General features: G+C 43.6%; 1 pseudogene across 1 annotated transcript in view; it reads right to left on the bottom strand.

The window, feature by feature from the left end:
- Nucleotides 1-20,544: 20,544 nt before the first annotated feature.
- Nucleotides 20,545-21,026, bottom strand: part of LOC141409579 (RNA-binding motif protein, Y chromosome, family 1 member A1-like) — a 304,090-nt pseudogene continuing 303,608 nt past the window's right edge. Inside the window, exon 10 of the transcript XR_012430515.1 lies at nt 20,545-20,751. The product of XR_012430515.1 is annotated as an RNA-binding motif protein, Y chromosome, family 1 member A1-like (transcript). The remainder of the gene's footprint in view (nt 20,752-21,026) is intronic.

Raw genomic sequence — 21,026 nt, 5'->3', positions numbered from 1 at the left:
CCTTGTAGAGAGCAACCTTGGGGAACACAGGCAGGCTCTACGTAGAAATCATGGTAGAGCAAGTTTCAAAAAGACACCTACAATGTCTAGGCAGGCCTCAGGAATCCTGCAGATCCTTTTGGATCCTTCGGGATTTTGCTCTTAATTCCTGAGGCTCTGCTTGGTGTTTCTTCAGGCTGGCTTATGTCTGGCCTTTCCTAGAATGATGGAACTATCTCGTGGATCCCACAGAGAAGACAGGCGAGAGTCCAAGGCCTATGCACCTCCATGGAGGTTTCCTACTCTGCCAAGACTCAGGGACTTGTCGCTAGGCAACAGTGACATTTACTGTGACACTAGTCAGAGCTCACAATCAGGCCTGGTGTGCTGAGACTGGCGCATGCCCATTTGTGAGGCAGGCTCCAGCGCTAGGGTATCAGAAATGTCAGCTTACCTAAGCAGAAAAAATTGTACAGGAAGAGTCTACCTGCTAGTGGCAAAAAGGCTGCCTGAGAAAACTCACTGCAGGGCCCTAAAAGTCTTGACCTCAGGGCTTTTTTGGGCTGTCTCTCAAGTCAGGTCCCACTGAAGTTGGAGATGTTTTAAGATTGTAAGGTGGTCATTGGAAACCGCTCTTCTGACTTCATTCCCAAAAGAGGCTGTGGCAAAATCGGGTCCTATGGAGACTGGAATATAGTCTGGTATGTTTTTGAGGTTTCTTTGGGTGACAGAATCATACCTGAGACCCCAGAGGTGGGCGTCAGCTAAAGATGGCCAGACTCTTGACCTCACTGTCTCCTCTCATCCTGCGCCTCTCAGGGGCTCTCTAGGAAAGGCAGGAACCATTACAAAGGCATGTCCAAGGTGGAGCAGTGCTCTAACACCTTAGATTGGCCTCTCTCAATGTCACTGTTGCCTAGTGACAAGTCCCTGAGGCTTGGCAGAGTAGAAAACCTCTATGGAGTTGCATCTCGGGTGCAGATGAGGTTGAGATAGGGTCTCAGAGGCCGTCTATGGTGATGGCAAGCCTAAAAGTGGTGTCCGGTAGTGCTGTTAAGGAGTACTATGGATTTCCCATGAAAGCAAAGAAAAATCAACATTCATCTGGAGAACAAGCTGCATTGTACTGGAGTTCAAGAAATGTTCAATGGTTTCCAGCAGAGGACCCAAAAGCCTCCTGCAAAGTGCAAACAATCTCAGCCCACACAAAGAGCCCGGGACCCATAGCCTGGAGTGCAGCCAAGCTACCAAAATTCCTTTGGCTCTCTGAAATCCCTGACAGCTAAATAATCTCTGGTGAGAGGCAGTTCCATCCAGCAATGGCAAAATGAGAGACCTTCCACAATGAGATGACCGTGCAGATGAAATGAAACAGATGCTAGATTAACAGGAAAAAACCAGACACGGGTGTCTTCTTCTTATCCAACAGGAATCATGCAGGCCTTCATTAGAAGTGGGAGAACAAGAATTTCCTTGTTGGTGGCTGTAATGGGAATTTACGGTATTAAAATATCACAGCTGCCCAGTCATTAAAATACAACAGTGTTTAGAAGAAAATACTTACCCGGTGGATTTCCATGAGGTTTGCTCTGCGTGAACTGGGAAACATTTAGCATGGAAGTCATTAAGCCAAATTCAGGAAACCATTAGGCCAACAAGGAACATGGAAGGCAGGAAATGAAAGACAAGTGTGAAGGCCACATTCCACTCAGCATCAATCCATTCCACTCCCATTTGGCTCTGGGTATGAAAGTCCTCAAATTGGGAGTTTAGCAGGATGGTCCCAATTTGCAGTCCAAATGTTCCCTGTATATTGTAGTACTCCCAACTGAACACCGGGCAACGTTGTGGACTGCTTGTGCAATTAAGCAAAGGTGGGGATGGAGTCAGAGGCACCATCTCCGTCATCTGTCTTCATTTTTTTGCAGGTAAAGTTATGGGAACCCATCCACCCCTCACCAGATTGTATCCTCACCCCATCTGACCTTATTGCTGTTCACACTCTATGACGCAGGATGAAATGCCAAGATGATGGAGGAGTGCCCCTTCACATAGTGAAGCACCTGCTTGGCTGGGAACTGAATTCAAGGGGTCCTGTGTATCAGACTGCTCCTGTCCCTCCCTGAATTGGCCACAGGACAATGAAACACTGAGAGACGTCTCTTTTTTGCTGTGATGTGTTGATCTTCTTTCTGTAAAGTTGGCTTTTTCTGTAAGGGGATATGATTTGGATGCCGACGGGTCTCAGTCTGCCTCCTAATCACTGAGTACTCATGATCCACAGAAAAATAAAGAACATGGAGCTTTGCCACCCTAGGAGAGCCACACAGACAGGCCAACAAAAGGTTGGGAAACTTAACAAAAAAAAAAAAAAAAAAGCTCCGAAGTGCATTAGCCATATTTCCTTACACAGACTCCACTTACAGGTGCACATACACAAACACCAACGCACAATGCCACACAAACAGACAGACATCCAACACTCACAACACTCCCACAGAAACACACAGCCCAGCAGCTCTTGAGGCTGTATGGTTCTGGTGGAAGCTTCAACTTGGAGAGAGCAAGCCAGGTGAACACAGGTGGACTGTACTTAAAAATCATAGTGGGGTCAGTTTCAAAAAGACTCACCCCTAAAATGTCTAGGTGTGTCTGAGGTATTCTACAGATCATTTTGTAACCTTAGGGATTTTGTGGTTTATTTCTGGGGCTGTGCTTTAAGTCTATTCAGGCTGGCTCATGATTGGGCTCTCGTAGGATCACAGGACTATCCCATGGATCCCACAGAGATGGCAGGTGAGAGTCTACTGCTTACTCACCTCCACGGAGGTCTCCTTCTCTGCCAAGCCACAGAAACTTTTCACTAGGCAACGGTGATATTCTTGTGACTATAGTCAGAGTTAACAATTAGGCATGGTGCCCTAAGACTAGAGCATGCAGATTCCTGAGGCAGGATCAGGGGCCTGGCTCTCAGAGTTGACAGCCTGCCTAAAGAGAAGAAAATGGTAGAAGGAGAGCCAGTCTAGTAACTGAAATAAGGTGAAAACCCATCAAGGAACCCTAAAAGCCTCGACTTCAGAGACATTTTGAGCCATTTCTGTGGTTAGATAATGCTAAAGGACGAGGCATTTCAAGACTGTGAGGTGTTCACTGGAAACTGCTCTTCTGACTCCATTCCCAAAAGAGGCTGTGTGTAAGAATCTTTTCCCATGATAATTGGAATATTGTCTGGTGTTGAGGGTTCTTTGCATGATAGAATCATACTTGAGACCCCAGAGGTGGTTGTCAGTGAAAGATGGCTGGACTCTTGACTGCACTGCCTCTCCTCATCATGGGCTTACAGGGATTCTCTGGGAAATGAAGGAATCATGACAAAGGTAAGTCCAATGTGGAACAGTTTTCTAACACCTCTGACTGGCCTCTCTCAGGTGCATATGAGGTTGAGACAGTGTCTCAAATGCCATGTGTGGCAATGGCAAGCCTGAATAAAGTGTCCAGTAGTACTACTGAGGGGCACTGTGAATTCCCCTTGAAAGCAAAGAAAACTCAAGGCTTACCTGAGAGAATGAGCTTCCCTATGCTGGAGTCTAGTCAATGTTCAGTGATTTCCTCTAGAGGACCCAAAAGCCTCCTGCAAAGTGCAAACAACCTCAGCTTCCACAGCAAGACAACAACATACAGCCTGGAGCACAGTTAGCCTTCTCAAAGTCCCTTTTGCTCTCTGATATCCCTGGCAGCTAAATAACTGGTGGTGAGAGGCAGTCCCATTCAGCAAATGCCAAATGAAAGATCTGTTCTATAATGAGAAGGCCATGCCGATGAAATGAAACATACACTAGATTACCAGGCAAAAGCCAGATATGGCTGCCTGCTTCTCATCCTACAGGAATCATGCAGCCCTCCAATAGAAATAGGAAAACAAGAGTTTCGTTGTTGGTGGCTGTAATGTGAGTTTACTATTTTAAAGGTATCAAAATTTCCCAGTCATTTAAACTTGATAGTGTTTAGAAGGAAATGCTTAGGCAATGGATTTCCATGAGGGTTGTTCTCCATGAACTGGGAAATGTTTAGTGTGGAAGTTGTCGAGCTAGACCTAGAAAATCTTAGGTCGATAAGGAACATGGAAGTCACAAAAAGAAGAGGCAAGTCTGGAAGTGACGTCCCACCAGCATCATTCCATTCAGCTTTCATTTGGCTTCATGTATGAAAGTCTTCAAACTGTGAGTTTGCCAGGATGGCCCCAATTTGCAGTCCAAATATCCCTTGCACATTGGAGTACTCCCACCTGAACACCACGTCATGGTGTGGACTGCTTGTGCAATTAAATGAACGTGGAGATGGAGTTGGAAGCACCTTCTGTGTCATCTGTCTTTATTTTTGGGCAGGTGTATTTGTGGAACCCCATCCACCCCTCTCCAGATTGTATCCTCACCCGTATATGACCTTATTGCTACTCATTTTCTATGTCCCAGGATAAAAATCCCATGATAATGGAGGAGTGCCCACTCATAATGTGAAACACCTGCTTGACTGAGAACTGAAGTCGATATAAATTCAAGGGGTCCTGTGGAGAGGACAGCTAGTGTCTCTCCCTTGCTTGGCCGCAGGACAATGAAACACTGGGAAATGTCTGGTTTTTATTTTTATTTTTATTTTTTATTTTTATTTTTTGTTGTGGTGTGCTCCTCTTCTTCTTTCTAGAAGAGTGTTTTTTTTAATTTTTTATTTTATTTTATTTTATTTTACTTATTTATTTATTTTGCAGGGGCAGGTGATTTGAATGCAGAAGGGTCTCAGCCACCTTCAGACCACCTATCAATTCACCATGGATTCATTATCCACAGAAAAATAAATAACATGTGCTCAGCATCCCAAATAGAGCCACACAGACAGGTCACTGAAGTTTGGGAGACTGAAAGAAAAACAAGTGTTGCAGTGCATTAGCCAGATTCCTTTAATCAGACTCCACCTACAGTCACAAACAAAATCACACACACACACACACACAAACACACAAAGCTATACATGCACACACAGATATTGAACACTAGCAACACTCCCACAGAAACACACAGACTAGTATCTTCTGAAACTGCGTGGTTCTGCAGGAAGCCTCACCTGGGAGAGAGCAACCAGGGAAATACAGGTAGGCTGTGCCTAAAAATCACTGTGGGCAAGTTTAAAAAAAAAAAATCACTGTGGGCTGTGCCTAAAAATCACTCCTGCAATGCTTACACAGACCTGAGGCATACGACCAGTCATTTTTGTTCCTTAGGTATTTTGTATTTTATTCCTGGGGCTGTGCTTGACATTTCTTCAGACTGGCTCATGTCTGCCCTCTCCTAGGATTATGGAACTATCTTGTTGATCCCACAGAGAAGACAGGCGAGAGTCCACCTATGAAGAACCTCCATGGAGGTCTCATTCTCAGCCAAGCCGTAGGGACTTGTTGCTGGGCAACGTAGGCATTCGTTGTGAGGCTAGATGGAGCTCAGAGCTCATGCCTGGTGCCCTCAGAACAGCATACACACCTTCTCGAGGCAGGCGTGGGCGGCCAGCTATCAGATCTGTGAGCCTTCCTAAGTAGAGGTAAATGGTATAGGCAGAGCCAACCTGGTATTGGGAGAAAATCTTCCTGTAATAATCAACAGTGGGACTCTGTAAGTCTCAACCTTAGGGCTCCATTGGGCTGTTTTGGTAGTCTGGTCCTGCTGGAGAAGGGTGAGTTTCCAGACTGTGAGATGGTCGCTGGAAGCTGCTTTTCTGACTCCATTCCCGAAAGAGGCTGTGTGCAAGACTTGGGTCCAATGGGGTTGGAATATAGTCTGGTGAGTTGTTGAGGGGTCTTTGACTGATAGAATCATACCTGAGGGCCCAGAGGTGGGTGTCAGCTTAAGATGACGGGGCCCCACTTTCTCCCTTCACCCTGGACCCCACAAAGGCTCTCTCAGAAAGACGGACCCAGGGACCATGGAAAAGGCAAGTACAGTGTGGAGCAGTGTTCTCACACCTCGAATTGGGCACTCACAAGTGCACATGAGGTTGAGATAGTGTCTCAGAGGTTGTCTGTTGCAATTGCAAACCTGAAAAGAGTGCCTGGTAGTATTGGTAAAAGTCACTGTGGACCCATCATGAAAGCAAAGAAAAATCAAAACTCACCTGAGAGAATGAGCTTATTTGTGCTGGAGTCCAAGAGATTTTCAAAGATTCCTGTCAGAGGACCCAAAAGCCTCCTGCAGGGTGCAAACAACCTCAGCCCCCAGAAAGAGACCAGGATCCATTCCCAGAAGTGCAGCCAGACAACCTGACTTCCCTTTTGCTCCCTGAAATCCCTGGCAGCCAAGAGATTTGTGGTGAGAGGCAGTCACATCCAGCAATAGCCCAATGAAATACTCCCTCCACAATGAGAAAGGATGTGCAGATGCAATGAAACACAGCCTAGATTATCAGGCAAAAGCCAGACACGCCTCACCTACCTTCTTCTCATCCTACAAGAATCACAGCCCTGCAATAGAGGTGGGAGAAAAAGAGTCTCCATTCTGGCATATGTAATGGGAATTTATGGTTTTAAATGTATCAAAGTGGCACGGTCATTAAAAAATGACAGTGTTTCAAAGAAAACACTCAAGCAACGCATTCCCATGAGGGTTGTCCTCTGTGAACTGGGAAACATTTAGTGTGTAAAAGATTTAGACAGACCCAGGAAACTCTAGGTAGATGAGGAACATGGAAATCACAAAAAGAAGAGGCAAGTGTGGAGGTCACATCCTATGCAGCATCATTCCATCCTGTTCATATTTGGCTATGGGAATGAAAGCCCTCAAATCAGTACTTTGCCAGATGGTCCCAGTTTGCACTCCAAATGTTCCCTGCACATTGGAGTACTCCTAGATGAACACAGAACCATGGTGTGGGATGTTAGTGCAGTTAAGAGAATGTAGCAATGCAGTTGGAAGCTCCTTCTTTGTCATCCGTTTTCACCTTTTTTGCAGGTTAAGGTATGGGACCCCATACAATACTCACCAGATTGTATCTTCACCCCTCTCTGACCTTTTTTCTGCTCACGCTTTCTGTCCCAGAATGAAATCCCAAGACAATGGAGGCATGTCCCCTGATGACATTCAGCACCTGCTCAGCTGGGAACCAAATTCTAGGTAAATTCTAGGGGCCCTGTGGACAAGACTGCTAGTGTCTTTCCCTGGCTTGGCTGTGGGACAATAAAACACTGGGAGATGTTGGCTCTTTGGTATGATGTGCTCTTCTTCTTTCTAAAAGAGTAGCTTTTTTTTTTTTTTGCAGGGGGAGTTGGATTTGGACCCTGGCATGTCTCAGCCAGATCAGTTCACTGCTGATTAATGATCCACAGAAAAATATAGAACACAGAGACCCACAGACCAAGCAGAGCTACACACACAGGTGACCAAAATGTTGGTTAAAAAAAAAAAAGCATTGCAATGCGTTAGCCACATTACTTAAGCAGAGTCCACTTACAGGCACACACTCCCACACACAGACCCAGAAATACACAAAGCCATACATGCAAACACACATCCAACACACAACACTCCCACAGAAATACACAGCCCGACAGGTTCTGAGGCTGTTTCGTTCTGTAGGAAACCTCATCTGGGAGAGTGCAACCCTGGGGAACACCGGCAGGCTGTACCTAATAATCACTGTGGGGCAAGTTTCAAAAAAAGTCACCCCTGCAACGTCTAGGCAGGCCTGAGGCAGCATGCAGATTTTTTTTTTTTTTTTTTTTTTTTTGGATACTTAGGGATTTCGTGGTTTGTTCCTGGGACTTTGCTTGACATTTCTTCAGGCTGGCTCATGTCTATTCTTCCTAGAATCATGGGACTCTCCCATGGATCCCACAGAGAAGAGAGGCTAGAGTTCACCACCGATGAAGCTCCACATAGGTTTCATTCTCTGCCAAGCTGTAGGGACTTGTCACTAGGCAGCAGTGTAATTCAATGTGACACTAGTCAGAGCTTATTGCTGAGGCCTGGTGCTTTGAGACTAGTGTATGTGCATTCAGGAGGCAGGTTTGGGTGCCTGACTATCAGAGCTGTCATCCTTCATAAGCAGGGAAAAATGGTACAGGCAGATCCGGCCTGGTATTGGGAATAAAGCTGCCTGCAATAACCTACTGCAGGACCCTAAAAGTCTTGATCTGATTACCCCTTTGGATCATCTTGGTGGTGGGGTCCCTTTGGAGGAAGAGTTATTTCAAGACTGTGAGGTGGTCGTTGAAAACTGCTTCTCTGACCCCATTTCTGAAGAGGCTGTGTGCAAGAATAGGGTCTCTTGGGCATTGGAATATAGACTGGTGAGTTGTTGAGGGGTCTTTCATTGATAGAGTCATATCTGAGACATCAGAGCCAGATGTCTGTGAAAGATGGTCAGACCCTTGACCTCACTGCTTCCTTTCGTGCTGGTCCTTGCAGGGGTTCTCCGGGAAAGGCAGTAACCACAAAAAAGGCAAGTCCAAGGTGGAGCTGTGTTCTCTTACCTTGAACTGGCCTCGCTTGTGGGTAGATGAGGTTGTGACAGTGCTTCAGAGGTCGTCTGTGATGACTGCAAACCTGAAAATGTTATCCAGCAGTGCCATTGAGAGGCAATGTGGATGCCCTAGGAAAGGAAAGTAAAATCGATGCTCACCTGAGAGAAGGAGAAGCCTTGTGCTGCATTCCAAGCAATGTTCAATGATTCTTGTCAGAGGACCCAAAATCCTCCCACAAAATGCAAACATTCTCAGCCCCCACAATACGATGATGACCCACAACCTGGAACTCAGTCAGTCTATCTGAACTCTTTTTTACTTTCTGAAAAACCTGACAGTCAAAAGATCTGTGGTGAGAGGCAGTCCCATCCAGCAACAGCTCAATGAAGGAGTCCTGTGATAATGAGACAGGATGTGGAGGTGAAATGAAACAGAATTTAGATTACCAGGCAAATGTCAGACATGATTACGTGCTTCTCATCCCATAAGAATGATGCCACCCTCCTATAGAAGTGGGAGAACAAGAGTTTCCCTGTTGGCTTCTGTACAGGAATTTATGATTTTAAAAGTATCAAAGCTGCCCAGTCCATTGAAATGTGACAGTGTTTAGAAGGAAACACTCATGCAATGGATTCCAAAGAGGGTCGTTCTTCATGAACTGGGAAACTTTTAGTTGGAAGACGGTGAGCCAGAAAAAGGAAACCCTAATTAGACGAGTAACATGAAAGTCAGAAAAAGAAGAGGCAAATGTGGAGGCCACATCCCACCGAGCATCAATCCAGCCTACTCCCATTTGGCCCAGGGTATGAAAGCCCTCAAACTGGGATTTTGCCAGGATGGCCCCAGTTTGCACTCCACATGTTCATGACACATTGGAGAACTCCCATTTGAACACTGGGCCATGGTTTGGACTGTTTTCAGTTAAGGGAACATGGAGATGTGGTTGGAAGCAACTTCTCTGTCAGCCGTCTTCACTACTTTCGCAGGTGAAGGTGCAGGACACAATCCACACCTCACCAGGTTGTATCTTCTCCCCTATCTGACCTCATTACTCCTCACACTCTCTGTCCCATAATAAAATCCCAAGATGATGGAGTAGGTCCTCACGATGTTAAGGACTTGCTTTGCTGGTGTCCATGTATTGATTAATCATACATATAGTTTATTACATTCATTGTGAAACACAATGTTTCATTTTTCTTCCTTATTCTCCACCATTTATTTTCTTCTCACATCAGTTATAATTTGTAACTTATTTTGTCAAATATATGCAATGAGATAACACTGCAGTATTGCAGAAAGCACACTGCATTGCAAATAGATTCATATTGAAACAGGAAAATGTCCCTTTTACCTTGCTGCCCGGTGAGCAATGAGGACAGGTTGTAGGGTTCCAACACCAGGCAGCATCTAGGGGTGAATGTTTATAGCTCCTGAATCCCCAGTGGGCATGTGTTACACGGTGTTAGTTTGTTCATCTGTAGGCAGCTTGTGTTAGCTCAATTAGACACCCCGCCTTTCTACAAAGACAGAGGGCTTTCTGAATTCCGGGTTTGTTGCCTTGGTGTACCTGAAGAATTGGCTTACAAGTGGGTTTGAAGAATAAGTGCAATGTTTCATTGAGTGAAAATTCTCAGCAGATGGATGGGAAGCCAGAAAGGAGATGGAGTAGGAAGGTGATTTTCCCTTGGTCATTTAGAGGGACACCTATCACTTAGCCAGGTGGGAGCTCAGGAGAGGGCCTGGTGAGCAGCAGTCTAATGGGCCAGTGACACCCTGTTCCAGTGCTGCACGTGTGCCCATGAGGTTCTCCCCACGCACCTGGATGCCTCACCTGGGCAGATAGGAAGCAAGGCACACAAGATCCTAAGCTTAAGGTCACACAAGATTCAAGCTTAGGTCAAGATCCTAAGCTTAAGGCCCCAGAGGGGGTTCCCCCAGTTCACTGGTCCCAGGAGAGCCAGGCATGCAGGGTCTCTTAAGGACAGGTATAAAATGCATAAGCCCAGCTCTCCACCTGGTAGGTGTCTTGCCCCAGTGATGTCAGCCACGGTAGACACATCTCTTCCACCTAGATTGCAGATCCACCGGCTTATGATGTCCCCCCAGCCTTCTCCAGGATAGACCCCTGGACTCTGGAACAGCCAGTGCCTCACAAGTATTCCTTCCCAGCCTCCAAGCTCATGGTAGGCTCAGTGAGGACTGTCCTCCTATTACATGGTTACTCACAGGCACTGTCAACAACGTAGGACCCTTCTACATTCTGGGGTCCTGTTGCCTTACCCAGTAGTGGGATAATAGGAAGGGAAAGAGCTAGAACAGGCAGAGCAGGGACACAAGTCTCACCCCCCTGCTTGACAAGGGAGTTGGGGGATCCTTCCCAGTCCAGGGAGCTGCTTCACAAACACACCTGGAAGCCCAGCACAAGCTGAGGGATTCACTCTGCCACAGCTGGGCATGGGGAATTTCAGTGTGTGTTAGAGACCTTGATCCTGGTCACCCTACCAAGTGTACCTCTTCCCCAGGTCACATTATGCTGACACCCTCCTTAATCTGGATGACTCCTCATTCTCATCACACGGTGTTGGTCAGAAGTGTTACTCCTGGTAGTCCAGAGGCTGTTTCAAGGTGCAGAGACTGACTAGCAGACCCCCGAGTCCTTCTCCTGTCCAAGTAATATCCATCCAAATAGTAAGAGTGGCACATTAGACCTCATGATATTTTGAAGGCTGAACTCTTTATAACCATTTCATCCAGACATTTGTGAGTTTATCTCATTTATTTTATTTATTTATAGCTCTCATTTCAAAATCAATTTTTGCTTGAGAGTTATTTCAACATACAACCAAATGTTCAGAGCTATGACATATGGGTTTCAAGCTTAACAGTCTGTATCTGCTATTATGTTGGGTAAAACACATCCAGCACTTATAAAATAAGTAACTATTAGGTATGGCCACTGTCATGGTCAAAACACTCTTTGAAATTCTTCACAACCCCATTTGAAAATATTCCTGATGTGACTGAACACAGTGCTTGTTTCTAATGAATAGAAAACAGTGCAGGCATTTTCTGGATACTGGGCCACCTCTGGCCTAGGTTAGAAAAAGTGACACAGCTCTCTCTAAGCCTCCTGTTCTCACGGGAACAAACCCCTCAGGAGCCCTGGACCAGTACATCTTGAAGTCTAACATCCTGATAACACTATGCAGAAGGGACATCTCATGGAGAGACTCTGAGAAATAAAAGGAGGTGCCTGAGGATCTCATCAGTCCAGCCCCTGCTATTTGAGCCATGCTAGCCATGACAGCAGGGAGATGAGAAGACATCTGACAATGTATCCATCCTGAGCCATCACTAGATTGCATCCTCCTGAGTACCCCTCAACCACAATCATTTGGCTGAGAGACTGTGGGAGATTGCAGACTGAGAGTTAGTAAATTATAACCATTGTTTTAAGCCAGTAAGTTTTAGATAATTTTGAAAAGCACTTTAGAGTCCTAGAAAAACTGAGTTGTCTTCTGATTTGAGTAATTGTGAAGAGTTGTAAAGGCCAACATCATGAATGTTAATACCCTGGAAGAGTCAAACCATCAAAGTTCTTCTAAATACAACAGATCTTTAATGTCCCTTTGTCATGGCTGGAGAATAATCTAACATGTATCTGATGCAGTTTTTTGAAAGTCTCTGTTCACATCTCTTGGCTGGGTATGGGTCAGCTCTGGTCTAATTTAATTCTAGTCAACTGTAGCAGCTCATCTTTTGCTTTAGATCCTGGCCTACACTGATTTTTTAATCACTGACTGTGTCTGTGTCTGTGTATATATGCTTTGTGTATTACCATACTTTATCCGAAGGGGATAAATAATAGTGCTATAGTTGTTTTGTAATCATAAAGCATTCTGGGAAGACAATATTGCTTATCAACTAAGCTTTTAAACAAATATGAGGCAGGGCATGGATGCTCACACCTGCACTCCCAGCAGTTTGGAAGGCCAAGGTGGGCAGATCTCTTCAAGTCGAGAGTTTGAGACAAGCCTGGCCAACATGATAAGATCCCATGTCTAATATCTTACTAAAGTTAGCTGGGCTTGGTGGTCCATGGATGTTATCCCAGTTACTCAGGAAGCTGATGCAGGAGAATCCACTGAACCCCAGTGATGGAGTTTGCAGTGAAGTGAGATCACACCACTATGCTCCAGCATGGGGACAAGTGTGAGACTCTGTTTCAAAAACAAAAATAGGTCAGATGAAGTGGCTCATGCCTATAATCCCAGCACTTTGGGAAGCCAAGGTGGGAAAATCATGAGGTCAGGAGATCCAGTTTAACACGGTGAAACCCCATCTCTACTAAAAATACAAAAAAAAAAAAAAAAATTAGGCAGGCATGGTGGCGGTGCTTCTAGTCCCAGCTGCTCAGAAGGCTGAGGCAGGAGAATGGTGTGAATCCAGGGGGCTAAACTTGCAGTAAGCCAAGATCGCACCACTGTACTCCCACCAGGATGACAGAGTGAGACTCCATCTTAATAATAATAACAATAATAATAATAATAAATAAAATGAAAATAAAATAAAAACAAAATAAAATAATAAAACAGGAGAGATCACTGATGAGATAAATGAATAAAACTGGGTGGGCATTGTGGTTCACACCTAGAATCCCAGCATTTTGAGAGGTGAGGTGGGTGGATCACGTGAGGACACGAGTTCGAGGCCAGCCTCAACAAACATTGTGACATCTAATCTCTACTCAAAATACAAAAAAAAAAAAAAAAAAAAGAAAGAAAAAAGAAAAAAAAGCCAAGATTGGTGTCTTAGGCCTGCAGTCATAGCTACTTGGGAGGATGTGACTGGAGAATTGCTTGAATCTTGGATGGTGAGGTTGCAGTGAGCTGAGATCATGCCAGTGCACTCCAGTCTAGGCAACAGAGCAGGATTCTGTCTAAATAATACAAACAAACAAACAAACAAATGAAAGAGGAGATAGAAAAAGAAAAAGAAGGAGAAAGGAGAGAAAGCAATAAAGAAAGGAAGGAAGGAAGGAAGGAAGGAAGGAAGGAAGGAAGGAAGGAAGGGAAGGAAGGGAAGAAAGGGAAACAAGGAAGGGAAGGAGGGGAAGGGAAGGAAAAAGAAACAGTGAGAGAGAAAGAGTGGGAGAAACGAGAAGGGTGAGGTAGGGAAGACAAAAGGAAAGGAGGAGGGAAGGAAGGAGGGAAGGAAGGAAGGAAGGAAGGAAGGAAGGAAGGAAGGAAGGAAGGAAATGAAGGAAGGAAAGGAGAAATGAAGGGAGGGAGGGAGGGAGGAAGGAGGAAGGAGAGAATGAAAGGCATAAAATCAGAAGGAAATGAATGAAAGTAAAAACATGCAATTTTTCCTGTTATCCACATGAAGTTTGAACTATGTTTAAAATAATATTTAGGTCTCTAGTGGACTAATTGAAATTTTAAAATAAGCTGGTGTATATTGTCAAAATTACTCATGTAACTATGGTGTTAACTAAGATTCTTGTAGTTTTCAAAAACCAAATTGAATTGACATCTGTCATCAAATTTCCTACTACTAGGGGCTGGGTAGTTTGTGTTATGCTGCCTAATCTACACTAAATTAACAATGAAATCAAATCTGTAAGAGATTTTATAGTTACTATCATCAGTAAAGATTTTTTTTTTTTTCTGGACTTGTGGAGGATTTTATTTCCCCAATGTTGATGACTCTGGCAGAAAGCCTTCCTGGTCCAAAACCACCACTTATTATCACAGTATATACATGTTTAAGCATTAAGGGGAAAGAGCATCCAATCCTATTGCTTTCCTGCATTGGTTCCTATGCACAAGCAAATGTGCTGTATTAGTGACTATTAAATATTCATATATTTGATCAAGGAAATTTGTGTTTCCAAACTGTAAAACAAAAATATTACTATCATTTATATTTTTATTATTTATTTAGTTAGAGGCAGGGTCTTGCTCTGTCACCAAGCTGAATCATACATCAATGTAGTCTCAGACTTTTGGGCTTAGAGGGTGCTCCAACATCAGTCTCCCTAAGGACTGAAATTAAAAACTTGGGCCACTGTACCCAGCTTCAAGTTTAAAGATAAAGTATAATGAATATACTATAATTCATAGAAATATACATAATTTCAGGTTCTCTAGAGAGCTGTAAAAAACAATTGAAAAACTGCCACTGTGGACAAGGCTGCTAGTAACTAGGTAATGCAAGCAAAGAAGTGGGTCCTTCGCCACTGAGCCTTCAGATGATACTGGCTGACTTGGCATTTCCACTGCAGCTTTCATTTTTGTTTGTTTGTCATCGTTGTTGTTGTTGTTGCTGCTGCTGTGTGTAACATAAATACACAACCGGTTGAACAAATTAGGATCACCCACACATGGAATATGATGCAGCTTTTTGTAGATCTTGTAGAATTCATCCAGAATCTATTGGTTCTTGGGTTTTTTAAGTTTGTTTGGCTGGTAGGTTACTTATTATGAATGATTCTATTTTAGAAATTGAAATTGGACAGGCTGGAGCTGAGACTGTATCCACTCAGATTATGTTGTGGAAAAGAGAATGGCACACTTGTAATTTTGTCTGTGATGGTTACTGGAAAGTCTCCGCACAGATAGGTGTGGTTCCTGCCTGCAGCAAGAGGGCCTGGGGCTGACAATCAGCTCCCTTAACATCTGCAGTTGAACAGATCATTCAGAGCCTGGTCTCTGCTTAAAAATATGCATATTGCCCAGAAACTTTCTCAAAGATTATATAGTTCCCTGACTAATGCAGAAGGGCCAGATCTGAAAGAGGGTCCTCCCCATAGGGGACAGAGGCTGGAGAGTCTAGATCCATTCTCTGCTGGACAGAGCCTGAATAGACTACATTCTGTGGCTCAGACTGGCACTTTCCCCAGCATAGTTGTTTCCCAGCAGCAGTGGGAGTAGCTGGAGCTGAGAATGGGATTCTCTGTTTCTCAATAAAGTCATGTACTCCAGAGATTCTAATGCCCCAGTGATTTCCATTAGATATATCAGAAGTGAACTTCTTTCCAGGGGTACCAAGGATTATGATATAAGCCACTTGGCCACTGGGTCCAGGTAGGGCCAGAAACTTCATCCTTAACCACTAAATTGCCTGTTTTTCAGCCCCGTATGGAGCACACAGAGCCAGGATGGTCAAACATGTGGCAGCTGAGATTGGGTGTGGTCACATGCCCCTTCTGTGGATAATCACCAAGCTGCCTCTTTGTCACAGCCTTGCAAGTTTTGCAGAGAAAACCAGGGTGGGATTTCACAGCTGACCAGTTATTTGAGCCTGGCAGACACATCAACCATGGTTGGTTGCTGCAGAATGATGCTGTTGCCTAGTTTCTCTGATAGTGCACCTCTGCTGGCTGAAATGCAAAACCACCAGTAAGATTACTGTTATGGTCCCTGTGAGCCCCATACATGTACTTTGTTTCTAACTGACCCCAGTTGTCTGATACTCCCAATGTTTCCCACAGGATAAGACTAGAGAGAACATCATGTGAAGAACTGCAAAATGGAAAAGAAAAGGCTGAATATACACTATCAACTCTCTCCTCTCTGAAGAAACTGTGAGTCTGGGGAAATTTTTTGTATGCAACACTGTGCTGGCTTAGGGAGGAGAAAAAGCATCAAATTAAAACTGTTCTTTTATCCTATATGTGTGATTATTCTCAGTTTTATGGTCAAAGAAGGTGTCACAGATTCAACCCCAAGTTGTAGAATCATTCACTAAGGTGTCCTTATCTAAGGATAGTTGTGAGTTTTGTTTTGTTTTGTTTTGTTTTACAAAGAGGGTGGGAATTAGCAGAATCACAGAATTCATATTCTGTCACATCAGACCCTAGAAACAGGCAAAGTAAAAGACTGATCCAGGATGAGTACAGTGCACAATGGCTCAGGCCTGTAACCCCAGCACTTTGGGAGTCCAAGGCAGGCATATCATGAGGTTAGGAGGCCGAGCCCATCCTGGCTAACATGGTGAAATCCCTTCTGTACTAAACATACAAAAAATAAATAAATAAATAAACAAATAAATAAAATTAGCCAGGCCTGGTGGTGTATGGCTGTAGTCTCAGCTACTTGCAAGGTTGAGGCAGGGTATCTCCTGAACCTGGGAGGTAGAAGTCAAAGTGAGCTGAGATCATGCCACTGCACCTCAACCTGGGTGACAGAGTAAGACTTGATCTAAAAAAAAAAATAGTGGTCCCAAGGGAAAAGTTTAAAAAGTTGGGGTGCTTCCATGCAGAAGTTGAAAGCTAGAACAAGCCAAGGGTTGGATTTAAGGAAGAACTCATGGGACTACTGAAAACCACCTCTTTGTCCTCTATGGAATGCAGGAAATAGTGAATGCTGAACTCCACTCCTTACTGATGTGGGCAGGTTATCAGCCAGAGATACATGTCTTAGTCTATTTGTGTTACCATAAAATAATAACAGACTGAAAAATTTGTAAAGAAAAGAGTTTTCATTGGCTCCTGGTTTTGCAGGCTGTTAAGATGTGTGGTGCCAGTGTCTGCATCTAGTGAGAGGCCCACGAGGCTTCCACTCAGGACAGAAGATAAAAGGAAAAAAGGTATACCACATGTGGAGAGAGGAAGTGAGAGAGGGGAGAAGGTATCAGTCCCTTTTCAACAACCTATTTGGAGGTAAGTGGCATTGTGAAAATTAATACAGCAGTAAACTCACTTATTAGCCTTGGCAAAGGTGCCAAGCAATTTATGAGTGATCCAGTCCCATGACACAAACACACACCTCCCACTAGGTGTCATTTACAGTGTGAGGGACTACGTTTCAACCTGAGGCTTGGAGGGACAAATGTCCAAACTATATCAATAGGCAAGTTTAAAAATCACGCAGCCCATTGTAAAACAATCTTTTTTCCTCTTTAGAATCCCGGGACTACAGAAAGGTAGGATTCATTAGCTTCCAGAGATTGGCAAGTTAGTATTCAAACTCTTAGGCAGCAACCTGAGAAGTCAGGGTAATAGTTGGGTAGTTTGACTTCTAGGAAAATTTAGAAGCTCAGTATATTGATAGAGTGAGTGACGATGAAGACTGATGAGAAATGCCTACGTGCCTGATCTCAGAGGACCTTGACAGATCCAAACGTCAGGAGAATTAGCAGGAAGATATGTGGGCAGAAGCTACAAAAGTCAAGGTGTGGCTGGGTGCAGTGGCTCATGCCTGTAATCCCAGCACTTTGGGAGGCCAAAGCAGGTGAGTCACCTTAGGTCAGGAGTTTGAGACCAGCCTGACCAACATGGTGAAAACTTGTCTCTACTAAAATATACGGAAGTCAGTTGGCATGGTGGCAGGTGCCTGTAATCCTAGCTACTCAGGAGGCTGAGGTAGGGAAATCACTTGAGCCTGGGAGGCAGTGGTTGCAGTGAACTGACATTGTGCTATTGCATTCCAGCCTAGGTGAGAGAGCAGAAATCCGTCTCAAAAGAAAAAAAAGGAAAAAAGAACTTCAGGCATTAGATATATAATCTAAGTTCTTCGAGGTACAAAGTGGCAGCTGAGCTTCATTGACTGCTTGAGATCCAGTAAGCCAGGAGGAAACAGTTTCAGAAGTACTTGAATGTCTATTTAAACCCCTTTTTTATCTTGGAGGTCGTAGTAGAGTTATCAATACCAGTCTGTGTTAGAATCCAGAGATAGGCAAGTTAGGAATCACTTCATTGAGAAGCAGCTGTAAGAGTTGGGGCATTACACATGTGGATTAATACTTCAGTCCTCTGGGAGAAGTTGTGAAATAACAGTTCTTTGTTGATTCTAGGGCACTGTGTGAGACATAAACTCTAGAAGACGACTATGATTCAGTTTTTCTTACCTCTTTTTAAGTGAGTATTTTCATAATAATTTGTGCAAGAGTATCGCAACTAGTTTCTGAGTTTATCTCATAGGGAATTAATGTGGGTATGGCTTTTAATTTGTTGCATTTGTGGATGAAGGAACAAATTAGAGCCTCCTGTTTTATCACTTTTTTGGAGATACCCTTTTTATTAATTTTTTTCTTATTTTTAAAAATTTGGACATAACAGTTGTAGATACTTATGGCATATGTACAATATTCTGATACAAGCAATGTGTCCTGGTAATGAAGGGATCAAAGAGGGGATGACCATAGCTTAAATTATGGTTGTTTAGAAGGAATAAGATCTAGTGTTCAGTAGCACAGGACAAGTACACTTAATAATGATTTATTGTATATCTCAAAAGAATTAAAGGAGAAAAGATGGATTGCCACTCATACCAAGAATTGATATTCCAGACTAAGTGGCTCACTACCATAATCACAATGCTTTGGAAGGCCAAGGAAGGAGGATCACTTAAGCCTGGAAGTTTGAGACCAGCCTGAACAATATATCCAAATGAAAATCATTATCCCTACTACACACACACAAACACAAACACAAAAGCTGGGCACGGTGGTGTGTGTCTGTAATTCCAGCTACTTGGGAGGCTGAAATGGAAGGCTTGCACATTTGAACCCAGGAGTTCAAGGCTAGTGTGCTACAATGGTGGTACAGTCAGGGCAGGACAACAGAGTAAGACCCTGTCTCTAAAAAAGAAAGGATAAGTGCTTTAACTGAAGGATACCCTATTTATTATTTATTTGTTTGTTGATTTATATAATTATTTTTGAGTTGGAGTCTTGCTCTGTCACCCAGGCTAAAGTGCATGGTGCAGTATTGGCTCACTGCAGCCTTGACCTCCGAGGTTCAAATGATTCTCCTGCCTGAGCCTCCCAACTAATTGTAACATATTACAGGCATTCACCACCACACCCAGCTAATTTTTGTGTTTTGGGTAGAGATGGGATTTCATGGTGTTGGCCAGCCTGGTCTTCAACTCGTGACCTAAAGATATCTGCAAGCCTTGGCCTCCCCAATGTTGGAATTAAAGACCTGAGCCATCAAACCTGGACAGTAAGATAAACAAGACTAGGGAGTTTTATCTTTTCACTTCATGCTTACAATCCTACTTTACCGGTGAATGAAAACACAATTTCATAACGTGACTAACTCACTTGAACATAAAAGTTGGTAACTTCTCCCTTAAAAATTACTTGCGGCCAGGCGCGGTGGCTCAAGCCTGTAATCCCAGCACTTTGGGAGGCCGAGACGGGCGGATCACTAGGTCAGCCGATCGAGACCATCCTGGCTAACACGGTGAAACCCTGTCTCTACTAAAAAATACAAAAAACTAGCCGGGCGAAGTGGCGGGCGCCTGTAGTCCCGGCTACTGGGGAGGCTGAGGCAGGAGAATGGCGTGAACCCGGGGGGCGGAGCTTGCAGTGAGCTGAGATCCGGCCACTGCACTCCAGCCTGGGCCACAGAGCGAGACTCCGTCTCAAAAAAAAAAAAAAAAAAAAAAAAAAAAAAAAATTATTTGCACCCTTACCCTATAAAAAGTGATGATCTTGTCAAAATTTTCTCAAGAAAATACTTTCTCCTTGCAGACTGGTCTGTCAATTGTAAGAATTACGGACTGTAAAACTTCTGCAACGTCATGAATTTTATTTCTTTAGGTTGTTTAATCAGGAAACTTAATTGGTTTAGTTGTTTAAGTCCAAATCTTTTTATTTTTATCATTTGATGATTTCTTAAACCCTTAAGCAACTCCATCTTAAACTTTATGCTGTTGTTTATGTTCTATACACTTCACTTTAACAAAAGTATGAGGTTTATAGCATTTCCATTCATATCATCAATTAAATCTGATAGGCTGAGAGTGGTTGCTCATGCCTGTAATCGTAGCACTTTGGGAGTCTGAGGAGGGTGGATCAGGATTTTGAGAACAGACTGGCAAACATAGTGAAACATTGTCTGTACGGAAAATACAAAAAATTAGCCAGAGGTGGTGCACACATGTCTAATACCGATTACTTAGGATGCTGAGGCAAGAGAATAGCTTGGACCCAGAAGGCAGAGAGTGCAGTAAGCCAAGATGGAGCCACTGCACCCCAGCTTGGGGAACAAAGCTACACTCCATCTAAAAAACAATTGATTAAATCCCAACTATTTTATATTATTCCTATTTGCAAAAACTTATTACTAAACCATTACTTGCAACAACCATTGTCAATGTGCTCATGACCACAGGAATAAAAATCACCACAGCTCGTTGAGTAACTCTCCTGACTTCTGCCATATCTATCTTGTGTATTGTTATAATCATGTTGGTTGCTTCCACCATGAGACAACCAGGGCCCTTGTGCAGGTGGTGCACCATGAAAGTTCCCTGCAGAGTTGATAAAATAATACATTGGACTACCTTTAAACATTTTTTACTGCTATCACTAATGCATGAATAAGTTAAAGTACTATTTGGAAATATCTACTTTCCTCTGCCTTTGTTGACAGGATATTAATTATGCCTGCAATAGTCACAAGGTTTCATTAGAAAGAAGTATAAGAGTAGTATTTGAAGCTTAACAAATTTAATTCTAAAGTAAATGTTGAGTCACATTTTCTGAACATGAACTGAAGTTCTCACCTTCATATCATTCCCTATGC

This window comes from Macaca fascicularis, chromosome Y, assembly GCF_037993035.2.
Source record: "Macaca fascicularis isolate 582-1 chromosome Y, T2T-MFA8v1.1".
In the NCBI taxonomy this organism is placed as follows: domain Eukaryota; kingdom Metazoa; phylum Chordata; class Mammalia; order Primates; family Cercopithecidae; genus Macaca; species Macaca fascicularis.
Note: the sequence above shows the minus strand (reverse complement) of the source record. Positions and strands in the feature narration are given on the sequence as shown.